This window comes from Delphinus delphis, chromosome 12 (genome assembly GCF_949987515.2).
Source record: "Delphinus delphis chromosome 12, mDelDel1.2, whole genome shotgun sequence".
NCBI lineage: Eukaryota > Metazoa > Chordata > Mammalia > Artiodactyla > Delphinidae > Delphinus > Delphinus delphis.
In genome coordinates this window covers 46,566,083-46,587,076 of record NC_082694.2, presented here as the reverse complement: position 1 = coordinate 46,587,076, position 20,994 = coordinate 46,566,083, and the positions used below count along the sequence as shown (strand labels likewise).

At 38.2% G+C, this 20,994-nt stretch overlaps 1 long non-coding RNA gene across 1 annotated transcript in view; it reads right to left on the bottom strand.

The window, feature by feature from the left end:
* Nucleotides 1–11,899: 11,899 nt before the first annotated feature.
* LOC132435437 (uncharacterized) overlaps nucleotides 11,900–20,994 on the bottom strand; it is a 218,835-nt gene continuing 209,740 nt past the window's right edge. Inside the window, exon 3 of the long non-coding RNA XR_009521539.1 lies at nucleotides 11,900–12,034. This is a non-coding gene — a long non-coding RNA (uncharacterized lncRNA). The remainder of the gene's footprint in view (nucleotides 12,035–20,994) is intronic.

Here is a 20,994-nt window from a genome sequence, read left to right as displayed (position 1 = left end):
TGTAGGCTGGCTTATAGGCTGGCATTTACTGTACATTTTTCAAAAGCTCAAACTAAAGCTAATTTTCCCCACAAAATCAAAGTTTACATTATTCGGGCAGATTCAGCATTGTTAAAAATAATATGCAAAATAACCGCATTCATGCAACACAATTTCTTTAAAAAGTAAAGTATAGTAATATAAAAGAGCAGACCTAAGTACTGAACAGAACATTTGTGTTTATAAGCTACAGTTAAAGATTGCTAGCTGACTGGAGTACTTAACAATGCTAAACTTATTTTACAGTTTGGATCAAAGAGCAAAATTAATTTGAGATTATTAAGAACTCATACCATTAGATAGCATCCTTAGGAAATACGCTAAAATTTCCCCATTTTTCTCAAGCTCAAATGTGTCTATCCTATTGAGATATGAGTCTAGGCCCTGACTTATGAGCCCTGGGTTAGTCTTAGCCAGGATAATTAGTTGCTACACATGCTTTTCAAAAAGGGCATAAAGCAATAACCTGGATGACATATGCCTTAGTTTTCTCATCAAGAGAATGAGATAATACAATTACTTAGCTCATTGGTTTGCTATAATGATGTAATATCTGTTAAGAGGCTAGAACAGTGCCTTGTACATAGGTAGCATGCAAATATCAGTGAATATTAGTATTATTATTGTCCTAATATTATTAATATTGGTATTATTATTGACCTCAGAAATAACATCTAAAATAGTAGACCAAACATTAATATTCTTGGATGTGTCTCCCATTAAAGAGAATTATCAGGGTTCAAGTTGGTACTGCCAAGGCCTCCCTAACTTGTATTGTTGAGCCCTATAGAGAAAGTTACCTAAGAAATTAATCTTTGTCTGGAAAGTCTGAATTTTTGCTCTTGGGTAGTCATGACAAGAAGTTCCCAATCTAAAGCCTTGAATGAAGAAAATCACTGACAGTACTGAATATAATTTAGATCTAGTGGAAATCATTTATAGGCGATTTTTCCCTTCCTACATCTATAGTATAAAACTGGAATTCTCTTACACATTTACACTTACAACTTAGAAAACTATTTCAGATTTGAATCAAAAGCATAGTAGTAGGTTTGTATTCATGTGCTACTTTTGCATGAGGGGTACAGAAGAGGAAGAAAGGGATTTACTGACATGTAAAGGAATGGAAAAGAAAATTGTCTACATTCTTGCATGTTCTTTTTTCAACTTTTAATGATAAAAGTTGGAGCCAAAAGGATTCAGCTACAATACAAAGGATGCCACAGCAACATGATTCTGGTTTCTTTTAACCAAAATGTAACTTTATGTTTAGCCTTTTGGTTCTTGACAGCACAGTGGACTGTGACATTTACTCATAAATATTTATTTACCAATTCACTTTAATTCTGTCAGTGATAGAAAGCTGGGAAAAACATGGTCTTTGTTCTCACGTATTAGGTGGCAGATGTCACTTACTGTAAGAAGTCCAAAGTGCTATGAGTCTAAGAGAAGAAAGCTCTTCTCTAAAATGAAGAGCTCTGTAAAAAGGATGACCATATCTTCCCTAATATTGGAAGTTAACTTATTTTGCAACTTGGTATCACAACCAAGTAAATACTGTACAAGTCAATACTAAAAGATACTGCCCGTGTGCCCTAATTTAAATGACATCATAGAATCCTTATTACAAAGTTTCTAAAGGTTCACAATAATTTTCTCAAGTCATCTAGGTCCACAACAAATACATCTGAAATCTCCACAGATTTTGTGCATATAATAAATTTTGATAATATGGTAAAGTTCAGGAATTCAAATAAGGTGATCAGGGCTTCCCTGGTGGCACAGTGGTTGAGAGTCCGCCTGCCGATGTAGGGGACGTGGGTTCATGCCCTGGTCCTGGAAGATCCCACATGCCGCGTAGCGGCTGGGCCCGTGAGCCATGGCCACTGAGCCTGCGCGTCCGGAGCCTGTGCTCCGCAAAGGGAGACGCCACAGCAGTGAGAGGCCCGCATAGCGCAAAAAACCAAAATAAAAAAATTAAAAAAAAATAAGGTGATCATTATGCTTATTAATTCCAAGCAGAATGAAACATCACGCTATTTAATATCTTTTTTCTCTTCTATATGCCCTTTCCTTAATTTTCAGAGCAAACAATTAATCCTCTGCTTTGCACCAACATGTTTTGATTAATAAGGATTTTATAAAGAGGAAAATCCAATAGCTTACAGCATTATATAGCTGGATGGTCGACATAAAGGATTGTAGAAGATTTAGCTTGAAACTTTTCACATAATGAGAAGTCATCCTTTTCTTTCCCTGAAGATCTAAATTGTAGGTTATTCTGTAGGTTATTTCCCAAGTAAGTAAATATAAATTTCTGAGAATAAAATACTATGAATTTTTAAAGAAAGTCCCTGGAAGCACATCTATTCTCATTTTGTAAAATGCTGGGGTCATCTTAACATAGGAAAACAGAAATGTGTCCTTAATCTTTGAAAAGAAGCAACAGTATTAAAATAGCATTTTGAAAATACTGTTATTAGGGAGAAAATTGTTTTTAGTACTGAAACGTATTCACTTATTCAATGCAATGTCATAGATTTAACAGCTATGTAACCCTTCAAGTAGGAAATTATAATGGAGATATCAAGAAGACCTTAATTAAAGCAGCATTATCTGTCTCTTTCTCCTCCTGCTCTATAAGAGGATTGCATCTTTATCTAGGAGCCTTTGCCTTTGAGTTGTACACATCTGTTTTTCATGACACATTTTGAGCTAACACCACACTAGTAAGATCAGTAGCAGTTCTAGTCTCTTAAACCTTGCAAGATATAGAGAGAAGCCAAGTATTATCTTTTGTTGTTATTATTATTAAACATGCATCTTCATGTTGATTCACATTCAAGATGATTTTATAAAGAGAATATGGAAGATGGGATTGATGGGGGAATCACAGCTGACATAGAGAAGCAAGAGAGCCACATGTGCTCTGGAAAATATTATGACTCCCTTCGTCTTCAGTCTCAGCAGAGAGGAGGAATGAGGGTAGGAAGTCTTACCAGCCTTATCCCTAATAACTCTCAGTCGTAAGTCCTGAGTTCTAGACACTTTGACCTCACTGCCACTTGTCCCTGCTTGAGCCTTGTCCATCTCTGTGTTTTTCTTTATGTCTTCTCTTCCTAGAGGACCTTCTTCCTCACTCTTTGCCAGCCAGCCACATACCTCTCAGCCTTCAAGGAGGTGAATATCAATTCTACCTTCTCAACAAATGCACCCCTGGGAGTGATCTTCCCTTGCATGAGCTTCTAGAGCCCTTAAATCTGCACCCCTGGGAGTGATCTTTCCTTGCATGAGCTTCCAGAGCCCTTAAATCTAGCCCCCAAAGCTGTCACATATTTATCTCCCAAGGAAAAGTCTTTTTTCCCTGCATGTACTGTCTTGTTCCTCCCTTTCTTAATAATCCTATTGCCTGACCAATACTTCCTTATGGTAGGGGCAAAGGTGATATTTGAGATAGGTCCTGAGTGTTGGTTGGATTGTATAAATTTGGTAGGGGAGATGGAAGGGAATTCCAACTCAGGCATTAAAGCTCAACCAAGAACTTTGACTTAGAACTGAGCAGAGTTTGCCCAGGGTAAAATAACTATCCAAGACTAATTGTGGAGGGTGGTTCATGCGGAGCACAGTCCTTACTCTTGTTCAGGTGACAGAATATCATAAATTGATACATACCATCTCACACACATTATTTACTATGTCCATAATGGAACCAACTTTAAAACTGTATACAGCATGACAACCACAAACATATGTCTGCAAAATATAAATCTGTCCAACTAGTCTAGTTTTCCCCAACATTTCCTATTTGCTGTTTGCTCATTGATCTTGTCATGTACTAAAGCAGATTTCAAAGGTTTGTGGAGAGGGGATGGAGTATGGAAGGAAAAAATAAATTTAAGGAAAATTTATCTATTAACTTTATTGTTTTCTGAGAATTTTAGGAAGATTCCTCTTTTTCCCTATTTCAGGAGTTTTATTAAGAATCACTGATTTAGGGCAAGAGTGGAAAGTGATACTGTATAGGTGGGGAGAGGTCAGCTTAGTCTGGGTCCAGCCACATACACTCAGGAAAGTATTTACTGCTTCCCCGCTGCCTTAAGTCTCACCAGAATTTAATGTGCCTGACACTGAATTCAGATATGCTGCTTTAAAATATGTATTTCCTCCATTTTTTTCCCTGAAACATTTTCTTCTTGTCTAGTTGATTGGTGTAACTATGTAAGCATTTGGCATTCTAGCTGAATGAGAACGAGATGAAATGGCAGCTCTCCCAGCCCTCTTATTTCACAACATAGAAGTAAAACTGGCAATGCAGAGAATGTTATAATTCAGATGTGTCAGTCCTGAGATGTTCAAAAGTGGTTAGCAGCAGGAATACCACAGCCCATTTTGAACCACAGCTAAGAACAGGGATACCCCATCCTGCTGTTCAGAGTGACATCTACTGGTATCATCAAGTTCAAGGCATAACTGTGAAACACGTCTCCTCTTTTCCTTAAATATAGGCAGAGAAGTGGTTGTGCAAAGATATGTAGGAGATTGAAAAGCCGGTCATTCACAGAAGTCTTGTGGGCCCAGAGCTTTGGGAAAGTCCTTGTCCCCAAAAGAGAAAAAGTTTCAGAACAGGTGAAATGGAAAGAGAGGGGAATAATATCACACTTGGTTCTCTTTTGGTTTTGATTTTGAAGAGAGAACATGCTTTCCTGATCCAAAGCGTAGAGTTAGCAGCTCTGTAATCTTACCAAAAGTGAGCCAATTTTACTACTTAGAGAGAGGTGACAATGTTCAAATCTGCCAAAATTATATGGGCCAATTCAAGTGTACAACTACATACCAACCCACACAGCAAGAGGCCTACAGCTGACTGCTGAGAGACCTGTGGCACTGTTTCAACACTGTCTACTTTTAAAAACAAAGTAGTAAGAAATTATCCAGAGAATTGCCTTCAATATTTCCTCATACAGTGATATGGAATATCTATAACTCAAGCAGTAATAACCAGATACCATGCATTAATAAGCTGAGGAAGAATAGAAGTATAGGGTGAGACTCCTGTCTCAGTTAGTAATGGTCTTCTTGGAGGTAAATGAAACACACAGACAGACACACACACACACACACACACACACACACACACACACAGACACACACACACACACGTAACCAACACTATGGAATTAATATTCAGTATCAAGTGAGAGGTCATTTCTCTGCTCTTCCTTCCTCAGGTCCCTCCATCCTCCACAAAATTATCAAATATGAACGCTTACTTGTCAGTAAGATTTTTACCCTTTGTCTTATAAATACCACCTTTCTTTTCCTCTCACAGTCCAACTTCTTCAAAGACTAATATAGCTTCTGTCTCCCCTTGTCTAGCACAAACCCCTCAACTCATTGCAATATGGCTCTGGCCCCACCAGCCCATTAAAGCAGCTGCCTAAGGCAGAATATGACCTCCTAATTGTCAAATCCAAAGGATACTTCTCACCTTATTTAATGTCTCCTTCTTGCTTACATTTCTCTCTGCCTTTGCTTTCCAGGTCGCTAGTACTCCTGATTTCACATCTTCATTCCTAAATTCTCCTTTTAGTCCCATAGAGTCTACCAATAAGTATTTATGTGAAAGACTGTGCTGGATACTGGGTACACAGAGATGAACAAGATGCATTCCCTACCACTGACTCCTCTTCTTCCAATCATCTCTTAAACACTTGTGGTCCATGGGATTTTCCTGTCCTCAGCCCTCTTCTCAGGCAATAGAATCTCTAAAAAGGAGCATATCCAATTCACTGGTTACAGCCTCAACATGGATAATTCTTAGATCTGTGTATCCAGATGTCCTCTCTGTTGATTTCCAACTACCAACTAAACATCTCTATCTGCATATCCCACAGGCATACAAACACCTAAAACTGGATTCTTTACCTTCTTCTTTAAAACCTGCTCTTATGTTCACATTATAATGTGGGCTTCTTTTTATCTGTCACATCTAACTGAATAGTACATATAATTAATTCTATCAGAAATTGTTTTGATGTTAAATTTCCACTGCCAAAAATGTGAATGTAACAGCCTCCAATCAGTCTTCTGTCTCTCCAGGCCCTCTTTGTAACCGTCTTTAAAACTTCCATCAAAGATCTGTTTTAGGAAGGATGAATCTGATCACTGAACTCCTCTACTAAAATTTTTCCATCATTCCCTCCCTTCAGCACAGAGTAAATTTAAAATTCTTTGGCAAATTGTTCTACATCCTTCATAATCTTCCCCCCACACTGTCCACCCATCCAGCCTCACACTTCATTACTCCCTCAGATACTCCCTTAACTGCAGACATGCTGAACTGTTTACTGTTCTCCAAAAAGAGGCAATTATCCAAACATGGATGGCTCTGAACAGGGCTTTCCTGCGCAGTTCTTTTCAGGGAAGCAGGTCACTAAGGCTATTTGGACAATTCCAAAATTCAGTCTAGGAGACCTGGCCTTGAATAAAGTACTAGAGAGGTAGTGCATAGAGAAAATAAGCTGAAGCACCGACCTGAAGGTACAAAAAGCCACCCAGTTTATTTCTCCAAGCAATTTTTCCAGATGAAGAAAACTCTTGAGAAGTCAGGGTCACAGCTATCCAATCTGATACATTAAATCAGAATAATGAGAATTGAAGAAAGAAAAGTCAAACAATTCTACTTGCAATTGCTGTGTTCAGCTGGTCTTTGAGGCCAGACAGAGAATTCAATCTGGTCCTTATAAGGCCTCACAATAGACATCAAATGAAATTCAATAATCTACGAAAAGGAAGCCTCCCTAAGTGGCTGTTATATTTTCAATCTCTACTTAAATGAATGTAATAAATAGGTTCCTGGAAGAGGTTAACAATACAATAATGTGATAAGGGCATTCCTCTCTTTCATTAGCAGACAAAATGCAAAATAATTAGAAATTCCAGGCAAAGCAAAAAGTTGCACAAGAAAGTTATAGTCCAAATGTGAAGTAAACTAATACATCACATGCTTTTGAATAATTGATGAGATGCACAGAAGAAAAGAAAACCATTTCACTTTGATTCCTAGAACATTCTCCCTTAAGCAGCATAGATTTAGTGATACAGGGTCATTCATAGCATGGGGCTCTCCAAGAAATACTATTACCAAGTACTTACTATATGCCGGGCATTATTCTAGGAACTTAGTAAGTACTTTCTTATTTAATGCTCACAACACCACCAGCAGGTAGATACTATTTTATGACCATTTTACATAAGAGGAAGTGAAGGCACAGAGAAGTTAAGTAATGTATCCAAATTTGCAAAAGCCCAGACAGAAAGTGGCAGAACTAGATTTGAAGCCAGGTGGTACAGTTCCAGGGCCTGTGCTTTTACCAACTACATTATTTCATTGGTTTTCAATTTTTATAATTAACTTCAAAATGAAGCAGAGAATACACAATTATAATTACAGGTCAAAGGATCAGTGTTATACACCTTGATGATGCAAAACTAATGGAATGAGGGAAAAGACTGAAGGAAAATGAGATGTATTCTTTCTTCATCTTACATAGAAAAGAGCTATGGTACATTTTCCAAAGTTGATTCATTATAAAACGTACTTTTCAGAATATGAGTTGTAGTCATAAGTGAACCCACCAAAAGACAAAAGATAGTAATAATCCAAATGAACATTTTGGCTAACCCAGTATATGTGTATGTATATGTGTGTGGTTCTATACACACACACACACACATACACACACACGACAGAGAGAAGATAGATATATAAAGATACATTGAAAGAGAGATGTCAGTGTTCACTACAGTTATTTCTAAGGATGATTTTAATTTTCTTCTTAAAGCTTTTTTTTCATTTTCATCTTTTCTACAATAATATGTATATTCTCTTGTCATTAAAAATATCTTTTTTTATAATGTGGTTGTGTTTATACAGTATTTGAAAGCTGGGTGGAAATGAAAAGAGATTATTTACCTGATTAAATGTTATTTCTTCTGTTAAGAAATAAAAAATGATTTTAAGAAATAGTCTTAACCTTCTGGAACCTCTAATTTTTCAGAAAGCTAGACATATCTTTCATGAGTTCAAAGTGCTGAGATCTCTTCAAGTTAAAAGAATTATATTTTTCTGAGAGTTCTACCACTATGTAATATTCAAATATCACTCCAACCCTACACATTTCAGATGTTAAGGAAAAACCAACTTTTAACATTCATTCCTCTTATTAAAATATAAAATTCACCTGTCTTAAATGTAGATTTTCAACACTACAAACACGTCCTTTCCAAGGCAGTCATGCTTAGGGTCACATGACCTAAGTATGCTATATGACAACCACATATTGTGAACATAATTAAATAATTTAAACAACAAACTCTTAAGAATAGCCACGTTAACTGACACAGTGGAGAATTTCCAGGGAGATACAATGGATTTTACAGTAGCTGAAGAGCTCAATTAATCATTCAGCGCAATACTTTCCCTTTACACAGATAAAATGCAGTTATTACCATATTACAAATAAATCAGCTGAGACCCAGTTTAGTGACTTCCCCCAGGTCATGCAGCTAATTGTGAGAAGAAAGGGATTACAACTCACGCCACCTGCCTGCCTTCCCATGAAAGAGCTTCTCCTGCCATAGCACACTGTCTCGTTGAGTAATGGTGAAAGATACATGCCCGTGTCATGAATTTGGAGGTGCTCTTCTTATTGACTTGTCTCAGAGGTTACTAACAACATGATCCATGCATAGTTCATCCCTCACCTGGATTTCCAACAGAGTTTATCCCTGAAACTCCAGAGTCCCCAGTTCTGGTTGCAACCTCTCCAGATGTTTTGTCCCCCAAGTGGAATTCACACTCAGGGTCACTCCTCCTTTCTGTTCAAGAGTAGTGGGAGTGTCCTCATCTCTGCTTCACCAGAAAAGCCTGAACTCTCCATACCCTCTCAGAATATCTTCTTGTTCACACTGGTGTATCATATTACCTTGTGAGTATATTCTCTCGTTTCCTCAGTTGTAAAGCCTTGTCATTCCCTTTATTTACCAATCTCAAGAGAATCTGACTTCTTTCACAAAAATCCAAAGCAGACACCTAGTCACCTTCCTTTACTTATTCTCAACACTCCTCTTTTTCCTTAACCTTGGATCTCACTTAAATACCTACAAATTCAGTGCTTTAAATCCATGCTCCTGTCGGGCACATCAGCTTGCATCCAACAGGACAATACTGTGAGATCTATGTGCAAAAGTACCATTTGTGGGGTTTCCCTGGTGGTGCAGTGGTTTGGAGTCCACCTGCTGATGCAGGGGACACGGGTTCGTGCCCCGGTCCGGGAGGATCCCGCATGCCGCGGAGCAGCTGGGCCCGTGGGCCATGGCCGCTAAGCCTGCGTGTCCAGAGCCTGTGCTCCGCAACGGGAGAGGCCACAACTGTGAGAGGCCCGCGTACCGAAAAAAAAAAAAGTACCATTTGCATTTATTCTCTCATTTAATAAATACCTTTTAACTGACCACTATGTATCATACCCTAGGCTAAACGTTGGAGATTTGAGAAAGAATAAGGTAGGAGATACATTCCTTAACCTTAAACTTCTCACAGTTTTGGGGGGGGGGAATGGGAGTGCTAAGCTGTTAGGTTCATGTACAATGAGTCATTCGACCATGCAGTGAGTGCAGTAGCACGGTAATCAACATATGTGAAAAGTGATATGGCAACAGAGAAGACAGCAGTGTTAATTCCACATGACATGTGAGCCAGGTTTTGAAAGATTGGTATAAAATCAGCAGGATAGAGAGCAAGGACCCTCTAAGGAACCTAAGTTTGGGGTAAGAGAAGCTGACTGAGAGGGAGTATTATTATTATTATTACCTAATTCAATTTTGCAAAGGCAGGATGTGAAGGGTACTAGAAGGCAGGAAAGAAATGCCGCTGCCTGCCCTGAGCCCCAGCCTGGAGTTAAACCTGAGTAAACTTGGCTCCCTATGTGACCTGTCACCCTGGATAAACCAGCACTGCCTGGCTCCCGTGGCATCTTTTCTGGGCACAAAATTTCATTGTAAAAAACACTGGGAAGCCAATCATGAAGCAGCAAAAACAAAAGCTGTCTACATTCCCCTGCTGCAAAACCTCTTGTTTAGAGGAAATGTTGAAGTGAAGAAAATAAATAAAAGTTGTTCTGAAAGGAGAGCCAATTACATTTTTGCCAAACATAACGGGAAGCGGAGAACTAAAGCAGACAGAGTAATGTCTATCTTTGGCACACCAGACAGGGAGGAGAAGAGCATGTCTTTGATGGCAGACTTTATTTTAAAGGTGCCAACTGACATTTTGAAAGGACATAAAAACACAGAGAGGAGAGAGCTCTTCAGCCTCTGCTGTCTGGGTTGCAGAAGCTCCCAAGTGCCCCCAGGGTTTTCATTTTTCTAGTCTAAGGCTAACACAAGATAAAGTGCAGGAAAGAAAAGGAAGAAAATAAAACAAGTCCCTGTCTTAAAGCAGCCACACGAATCCACATGATGCATTTGAGTTGAAAGTATAAAGAGAAAGACATTTCCTGACTCTGGAAGGAGGCTGGCAGAAGGGGTCCTCCGTGGTAACCAAAGGTAGAGTCCTGTCCATCAGCTGAGCAGTCAGTGAAGCACATGCTTGTTTTTCCAGGGAACCCCGTTCCAATAGCAGGACAGGCGCAATAGCTCATGTCTAAGGCCACCAGTTACTCAAGACTTGAAGAAAGCCCCCCCCATGGCTTTCCCATAGGCACACTTACAGCTGATCAGCTGCCTGAGGTCAGGAGCCCAGTGTCCTGAGCCCTCCGAATCTTCAGAGCACATCTCTTGCCTCTTTCCTTCCCTGACCCTATGGTCTTGCTGTTCACTGAAGGCACAACTTATATGTTTCTTGTCTCCTGATCCTCCTAAAACATTTTGCCCCATTGAAGAAGTTTAGATTTAAATGTTTGACACACCTTCATTGAGCTTTGGACGTCTCGCAATCCAAACTTCTCCCTCTCTCCCAAGGTCATGTAGACATTTCACTATATCTTAAAAAATATTTTTTTTAATTTATTTAATTAATTAATTTATTTTTGGCTGCATTAGTTTTTTTTGCTGTGCGCGGGCTTTCTCTAGTTGCAGCGAGCGGAGGCTACTCTTCGTTGTGGTGTACGGGCTTCTCATTGCGGTGGCTTCTCTTGTTGCGGAGCAAGAGCTCTAGGCGTGCGGGCTTCAGTAGTTGTGGCTTGCGGCCTCTAGAGCGCAGGCTCAGTAGTTGTGGCGCACGGGCTTAGTTGCTCCGCGGCATGTGGGATCTTCCCACGCCAGGGCTCGAACCCGTGTCCCCTGCATTGGCAGGAGGATTCTTAGCCACTGCGCCACCAGGGAAGCCCATCACTATACCTTTTAAATGAGGAAGGTGATAATCCCCTGCACTATTACTCAGGTAAAGGGGATTCATATCATTCTGGAAAGGGCAATGAAGGATAGAAAATGGAAAAATCAAGGAGCCAATGAGAATATAATTCAGAGGAATGGTCTATTTCCAGTCAAGCACTGACCAACACTTACTTCAGCTCAGTGCGAATAAATACAGAAAAGGGAAAAGAGAAGTATACAAGAAAATAATTCAGTACCCACTCCATCCTCCTCGGCTTTCTCACACTAAGACTCCACACAAATTCTCAGCAACACAGCATCTCCAACTCACCTCTGACCAACTCACTGTGTGCTACAGTCAATACTATCATGCAGCCACTGTTTATCAAGTTCCCACTCTGGGCAAGATACTACGTTAGAAGATCCAGGAATGAAGAAGACAGAGCACCAGCCGGCAATAACGTCACAGTCTTAGCAAAAATCTTACCGGAAGAATGTGATCAGGGTGAGCAGGAGTCTGCAGGGGCAGTTCCGTTAGAGAAGGTATCTGACAGAGTAAGTCAATCCAGGGAGGTAAGACCCAAGTCCTCAGAGTTCGGTCAGGGAATCAGAAACAACAGTCCTAGCAAAGAGAAGACAATGACATGAGTGCAAATCCTAGGACAAAGGTTATTTCCTTCCTAAGCTGTTTTAGACTTCTTGCTGTCTGTAAAGACCCAGGACCTGGGGAAATAAATTATGTCCAGGAAGTGGTTCAAGGCCTCCAGGGAAAGCCTCCTGCTGTGTGAGTACAGAAACAAACTATTAGATTGCTTCATAACCTCCATAAAATAACATGCTTTGCTATTTTAATGGCTAAAACAAAAGCATAGTTACTTGGACACTGAAATAACTCATTTTGGCCCTGGCAAGGTTTCAAAAGGACAATAACAAAGGTAAGAAAAAGAAAGGAAAAAGAGAAAATTAAGTTCCTTATTTCTTAAATGACCAATATATGCACAAAAGTTCAAAGAAAACAAAATTTCTGTATAAATTACAAAAGCCCTCTCAATTTTTTTCAGAAACGCAGTTCAGCCATGAAGAAAATCTCTCTAATTTCCTGAGATGATGAAAGAGAAGGCCAGTTTCTTAATTGCCTGATTGCTAAACACATTAGAAAATGGATGGCATTTCAAGATTGAGATTCTGGCCAAATATTATCTTTTGTATTAGAAACAGAAAATGACTCAGGAAAATATGGAGCTGCTTTTTATGAAGAAGAGTTGAAAAGAAATTACAGCTGAGAGAAACAATGAATCATAAAAGATGACAGATAAGGAGTCAGAGTTAGGAACCAAAATACCTCAAGATGGTTCTCAAAACTAAATGGAAATAAAATTAAAACATACATCTTCAATTTTATTACTAGGAAATCAGTGCAGTAGTCAGATAGGAAATACTCTCTTTCCATTATTTTGCAAAGCACAAAGAGCAGTTTTCCAGACAATTTCAGCACTTTACAAAATGCCCGGAAGCAGCAGATCTCTGCAGAAGAGGTCACACACTCGTAAGCTCAAGATATAAAGCAGACAGATTCAAGTCAATAGGAACATCAAATTAGTTTGCTGGTTATTGAGTGGAGAGGGCACTTGTATGCCCTGGTCCCTGAACTTCTGCCTCAGCCATGCAGCTCAAGTCTGATATTAATCTAGAGGAAATAGCAATTCGGTCAAAGAAAGAAAAAAAATTCATAATGACCTAGATTGGCCATCTGCGTGTTTTAATTTTCTGAAGATTAAAAACAAATAAATGAAAGAAGTGCTTAGCATTTTAAAATTACAAGCCAAACCTTCATATGGTGCAATGATTTTTTAGCTTCTTAGAAGTTTGTCAATTTCTTTCTCTCCTCAGTTACTGATAGTGTTCATAAAGTATTCATGTTATGAGAGTGGATAATGTGATTCCTGTTTATGAAATGAGAAGGGGCATGGAGCAGGGAGTGACCAAATGACCTTCTTGGGTCCTTCCAGTTCTGAAATTATATAGTTTAATGGCATTCATAACTCTTAAGTGACCTGGCTTGGGAAAATAATGCAAAAACATTAGACAGTCAGCATTTTTTTCCCCAAAGCACATACTAGGTCCTCAAATGATTGCTGAATAAATGAATGTTTTTTGGCAAAAAAAAAAAAAAAAAATTAACAACAGGAAACTTTTATATAAAATTATAGGCTTCCCTGGAAATATATATGTATATATATGAAACATACATAGAAACATAAAATATATCATAATATTATTTTGTGTATTTTCAAAATTCTTTCATTTGTTCTGTATTTATTAACTAACATTCTTCTGTAGAGAAAACTTTTGCTCATGAATTAGAGTATTCGGTTTACCAGAACTATACTTCCCACTGAAGAACGAGGATAAATGTATAATAATGTGTCTTTAATTACCAGTTTTCAGAAGGATTTGACTTAATAGTTACCTCCAATAGTGGCAAATAACTCATTGTTTTAAATCTTTCTCTTCTTTTATATCTTGAAAGACTCGGGACTCTGGATGCTTAGGTACGCCATGTGTTTCAATCAACTATAGTCATGTTCTTTTGCATGTACAAAATGTGCCAAATTTGGCCAATGAGAACTTCCTAGTGCTTGTCCCCATGACCCAACCCATGAGTCTTCCCTTGCTTTCTAGCACAACAAGGTGTCCTAAATTCACCTTGTATTTTCCTTCCTCCGAGCCTACAATCAGCCATTTCTCCAAGGAACCCTGATTCCTTTCTGTGAAGAATAGAATTTAGAAAACAAAATTTGGGCAGTAAAATGGTGATTCCAGATGGAATGCCATAGCTCCTGTGCCTTTCCACTGTACAGATACAGGAAATATATTATCATGAATCAAACTGATATTCCCAAAGCAAATTTAACATTACGGGATTTTCATTTAATTTCTTCGATTTAATACTTGTACCTGTTTTTCATACACTGAAAATCTCAGTTTAATTATTGGTTTATTCCATAACATACAAGAAACCACAAAATAGCAATCTCAATATCACTATTTACAATAACGTTACTGAATGATATTTAAGATTTCCTTGCAGTTCTTTTCATTCTTAGGCTGTAAGCCACTAAGTTTTGTTTTGTTTCTGTGTTCTTTTGGCATCAAAGAATTTGAAATTTTATTCTGTTGCTTGTCTTTTTATTAATATTTTGGGTAACGTTCATAGCCCCCCTTTTCCACCAGACAATACATATTGTTCCACGATTGTGAGTCACAATAAAATTCATTTACAATAGCTTTTCCACCCGCTTCTCTTCTCCATCATGTACTTTTAGTCAATATTAATATCTTTCTTGTGCCTAATCTTTCTACTCTTAAATATACTAAAGTTTCTATTATTCGTCAGCTTTAAACAATATCCAAAGAAATCATTTAATTCCCTCCTTCCCACCTTTCTCTGTGTTTTAGTTCTGTCATTTTTACTTTGGCACTGCATTTAACACTGACAAACTCTTCTTTAGTCCTTGTCCACAACTTTAAGATCTTTGATCTACAGTTAGATATATAAAACACTCACCACTGATGTCTCGGTCAAAGTCCCCCATGGCACTTTTTTATAAAGCTCATCTTGTAGTAATTTTGCTAGGAAAAGCTTCTAGGGACAATAACCCCTGAGTTCTTGCATGTTCCATATTTTTCCTAGAGCCTTCACATTTAAAGGACAACTTGAATGGAGTAACATCCTTCACCTTCTTTCTTGAGTATCTTGAAGATGTTATTCCTTCACTTATTGTTTTGAACATTTATTGAGAAATTCGATGTCAACCTACTTCCTTTCCTTTATGAATGACTTTGTCTTCTTTGCTGTTTCAGAGATAATCATCATGGGTCCATTTTTACAGATACAAATGGCCCTTGTAATATGTAGATTCAGATCTTCATTTATATCAGTACATTTTCTTGAATGTGATTTTAAACATTCATTCTTTCCCACTTTTGTTTTTCTCCTCCAGGGGCACCAAGTGTGTGTACTGTGTATCTTGAACATTGATCCCACCCCACTCAACTCTTTAGTTAAATGCCATGAAAAATGAGAGCCACCTCTCTGAATCAAGCATTTATAGCTGCCTAAACTGTATGTAGCCTTTGATTCCTGACCTTACTGTCCCTCCTGATTGGTACCAGGACCACATATTGTAGTCTGTCACATGCTGTTACTCTTCCTCTTTTGAATCTAAATACTACTGAAATAGTATTTCAATTATATCACTTTTTAATACGTTTTGCAGTACTGTCAATTAACTACACAAGCGATTTTCATCATCCTTCTATTCCCTTGCCAGAAATTCCAGCTGATATGGATGGGCTACCACATACCCTCTGATGTAGTTTCATCATGGAATAGAATCACTTTCACTGTTCTCAACAGTAAAATTATTTATGTTGAGGGTCCTTTTACTTCTGCATTTCCGTAATTCTACACCTTTGGCTATAGATTAACACAGACAAGCCTGATATCAAATTCTAAATTAGGAATAATTATTAGATGCCTATTGTATGAAAGATAGTACACAAAGAACTGGTACAATGAAGGTTATACTATTGTTTCCTTTAGTAGGTTTAGTCTAGCAAAGTTAATAAGATATAGATATCAACTGTGTGTATACATACATATACATTACATACATTAGGATAAGAAGTGTTAGAACAACAAAATACATAAATAAAACGTATTGGGAGTTTAAGCTAAAGAAAGAGGACTTATGGTAATGGAGATCATGGGAAAACTTTGTAAAAGTAGTGGCCTTTCAGTCTTGAAATACAGAAAAGCTTTAGGTGTAAGGAGATCAGAGAAATGTACTTTAAGAAAATGGAGAGTGTGTTTAAGGAAAAGGCTTAGAAATTGAAAAGTTTGTATTGGATATGACAATTAGCAGTAGTTTCATTTGATTGAAACAGAACTAATAAAAGAAAATACTCATAAATAACATTTTAAAAAATGAACGGAGTATTTACAATATTAGGATAAAATGCTTGACCTTTGTTAGAGAAACAACATGAGGCCAAAGTTTGGAGTAGAAGAGTGATATAAGAGTTTCCCAAAGATTAATTCAATAGCAGAATACAAAGCTGATTGGAATAGGGAGAAATTGGAGACAGTGAAATCAGTGAAAAGACAACTTCAATGGTCACAACAAGAAAGAACAAAATATATCTCTGTATATAAACACAGACCAAAGCAACCAATCTTTTTATAAGATTATACACCTCTTCCGTAGAAGAAATATTCAGTCAGAGGCTTTATGGTGTATGTGTTATTTAGGCATCTACAAGAAAGGAAATGTATTTTTGATTTAGTCATAAAACCTGAGAGCATTCCCCTGCTCAGTCATCTACAGAATAAATGATGCAGTCTGCACCATCACAAAGCTGTCTGACACGCTGTATTCATATTTAGAAATCTGAATTTAGCATCTGCAATAAAGAAACTAAAAATAAAGTCTACTCTAAAGCCCTCCCTCCTTTCCTCTCTCACTTATTCTACCTAATTGTGTCTCTTTCCCCTTTAAAACCAATTTCAAGAGGTTAACATTGTCATGTGATTATATTTTATCTTACATGAAGATGGTCACTGACAATCTAAGCTAATCCAGGATTTTGTTAAATAAAAAGTCCAAATAGGGTCACTTAGGTTGAATAGAGCGATTTTATCCTTTCATCAAATCAAGTATGAGGGATTCACTTCTGCTAAAATTACTTCTATGGGTCTTTGCCTACAGTGTGATGAAGGTCACTAAGTTGATTAAAGAGTGGCAATAATGGGCCTTCGGCAGATGCAATCTGAAATGATCAAAACTGAGAGCAAAAAGGGATTTAAATGGTTCAGTGGAGATAATATACCTGAAAAAACCCAGCCCCTGTGCTGAATGATTATTCTTCCAAGCAGAAAGGATTCTGTGAGAATAGAGTGACTAGATATTTTCCCTTTGAAGCTATGAGAGAATATAAGAAAGAAGTTTAAAAATGATAGATGAAAGTAAAGCAGGGAAGAATTCTAAGTGTAGAAATCTGAGTCACTGGAGGAGTCAGGAAACTCCATCCATGGAGTATATGAGGGAGACAGCCATGTGTCTGGAACAGAGAGGAAAGGACCAGATGAGCATCCCTCTTCTGTCACCCTACAAGGCCTTACACAGCTAGCTATTTAGTCATGTGCATGGGTCTTGAGATAAAGACTAATTAGAGATAATTAGTCTTTAAGCTTCCTGAGGGCAAGAGTACTTCGTTAATTTTTTTTGTATCACTAGCGCCATGCATAGGGCAATGCACTCAGTATGCTTAATATAACATATATAATTCAACAAAATGGCCTTAGAAGTTTCATTATCATCCACTATAAGTAAATTCCTTGAAGGCAAAAACTCTCTCTTGTTCACCATTGTATACCCAGAATCTAAAGCAAAATGGACTCATAATAAGGATTTGTTACACTCTGCAGGCATGCATACTTGGACAATTGAAATTTTTAAATGAATGAAAAGAAATTGACAATATCCATGGTCAGCTAATCTACAGCTATTTATATAGCATATGCTAGGTATGCAGAACTATGCTAGTTGAATCTTTTTCTTTTTTTTTTTTTTGCTGTACGCGGGCCCCTCACTGTTGTGGCCTCTCCCATTGTGGAGCACAGGCTCCGGACGTGCAGGCTCAGCGTCCATAGCTCACGGGCCCAGATGCTCCGTGGCATGTGGGATCCTCCCGGACCGCAGCACAAACCCGCGTCCCCTGCATTGGCAGGCAGACTCCCAACCACTGCGCCACCAGGGAAGCCCTAGTTGAATGTTTTGAAGAACACTGCTGCCAGAAATATCTGCTACTTGATTTCATCCCAGGTAACTAGAAAAGTCACAATTTGCATATCTGAAATGATTAAATATCAAAAACATTCTTTCTCTTGGGTTGGTCATGTAAAAATATCTTAAGTAGCTAAAATAAATCAATATGCCAGTCTCTAAAAATCATGATTCCTTTAAGGGTATTTATATTTCAAGTATTCTTTTTTATCTCTACGTAAAGTCCTAGAAGAGTAATGGAAAATTAAACAGTTCTAGAAACAATGAGAGGCAGGGAGGAAAAACCAAGTAATTAGGTACTGTTCAGACACATACATGTACTTGTACACATGTGTACACACACAGAGACACACACAAAACACAACTCTTCACTCACACGAGGTAAACAGCCTTCCATGAATCACAGCAAGTATTCCCTTGTAATCACCATGGTTGTGATTCCTGATAATTCTGATAACATCCTGATAATTTTTGTAGGCCTGGCAGAAAACAGTCTCTGAAGATGTCCTCTACGATTATACATTGTAGAAGCCATTTCTATAATGCAATGTGGATATAAGAGAGAGGAAGCAGCTTGTTGCATTAATGAAGGCTTACTTCATACACAATTAACCTGCTCACCAACGCAGAATGTTACAAATCTCAACCCCACTATCTAGGAAACGGTGAAATTAGGTGTCCAAAAGACAAAATTCAAATTCATAATTACAAAGTTTAAGGGGTATTTTGCATTAAATAGAAGAGCTTCCAGGATGCATTGGGCTTTACCAGTCCCTGTTGAAGTGCATGTACACACCTCCATTCAACCATAAATGTCTATTGTGCAGCAGGGCAGACTAGAGCTGAATGATGCACACAGAATTAAACAATCATTGCAGCCAATTCCAAATCAATAGTTCAGAGAGAACCACCTGCTCTGCCCAGCCCAACAGAGAAAAAGAAAACAAAAACTTTAAGGAAGCTCTTGTGAAAAGAAATGGGAGACTGAGTTCTGCCCACCAGAGCAACAGCCAGCTCTACCAACCACCAGTCCCTCCCATCAGGAAAACTGCACAAGCCTCTTAGATAGCCTCATCAACCAGAAGACAGACAGCAGAAGCAAGAAGAACTACAATCCTGCAACCTGTGGAACAAAAACCACATTCACAGAAAGATAGACAAGATGAAAAGGCAGAGGGCTATGTACCAGATGAAGGAACAAGATAAAACCCCAGAAAAACAAGTAAATGAAGTGGAGATAGGCAACCCTCCAGAAAAAGAATTCAGAATAATGATAATGAAGATGATCCAGGACCTAAGAAAAAGAATGGAGGCAAAGATCGAGAAGATGCAAGAAATGTTTAACAAAGACCTAGAAGAATTAAAGAACAAACAAAGAGAGATGAACAATAAAATAACTGAAATGAAAAATACACTAGAAGGAATCAATAGCAGAATAACTGAGGCAGAAAAACGGATAACTGACCTGGAAGACAGAATTGCGGAATTCACTGCTATGGAAAAGAAAAAAGAATGAAAAGAAATGAAAACAGCCTAAGAAACCTCTGGGACAACATTAAATGCAACAACATTCTCATTATAGGGATCCCAGAAGGAGAAGGGAGAGAGAAAGAACCAGAGAAAATATTTGAAGAGATTATAGTTGAAAAATTCTAACGTGGGAAAGGAAATAGCCACCCAAGTCCAAGAAATGCAGAGAGTCCCATACAGGATAAACCCAAGGAGAAACATGCCAATACACATAATAATCAAATTGGCAAAAATTAAAGACAAAGAAACATTATTGAAAGCAGCAAGGGAAAAACTACAAATAACATACAAGGGAACTCCCATAAGATTAAGAGCTGATTTCTCAGCAGAAACTCTACAAGCCAGAAGGGAGCGGCATGATATACTTAAAGTGATGAAAGGGAAGAACCTACAACAAAGATTGCTCTACCCAGTAAGGATCTCATTCAGATTCGATGGAGAAATCAAAAGCTTTACAAACAAGCAAGAGCTAAGAGAATTCAGCACCACCAAACCAGCTCCACAACAAATGTTAAAGAAACTTCTCTAAGTAGGAAACACAAGAGAAGAAAAGGACCTACAAAAACAAACCCAAAACAATTAGAAAATGGTCATAGGAACATACATATTGATAATTACCTTAAACGTGAATGGATTAAATGCTCCAAACAAAAGACACAGGCTTGCTGAATGGATACAAAAACAAGACCCATATATATGCTGTCTAAAAGACACCCACTTCAGACCTAGGGAAACATACAGACTGAAAGTAAGGGGATGGAAAAAGATACTCCATGCAAATGGAAATCAAAAGAAAGCTGGAAATCAAAAGAAAGCTTCCCTGGTGGTGCAGAGGTTGAGAGGCTGCCTGCTGATGCAGGGGACATGGGTTCATGCCCTGGTCCAGGATGATCCCATGTGCCACGGAGCAGCTGGGCCCATGAGCCATGGCCGCTGAGCCTGCCAGTCCGGAGCCTGTGCTCCACAACAGGAGAGGCCACAACAGTGAGAGGCCTCCGTACCGCAAAAAAAAGAAAGAAAGCTGGAGTAGCAATACTCATATCAGATAAAATAGACTTTAAAATAAAGACTGTTACAAGAGACAAGGAAGGACACTACATAATGATCAAGGGATCAATCCAAGAAGAACATATAACAATTATAAATATATATGCACCCAACATAGGAGCACCTCAATACATATGGCAGCTGCTAACAGCTGTAA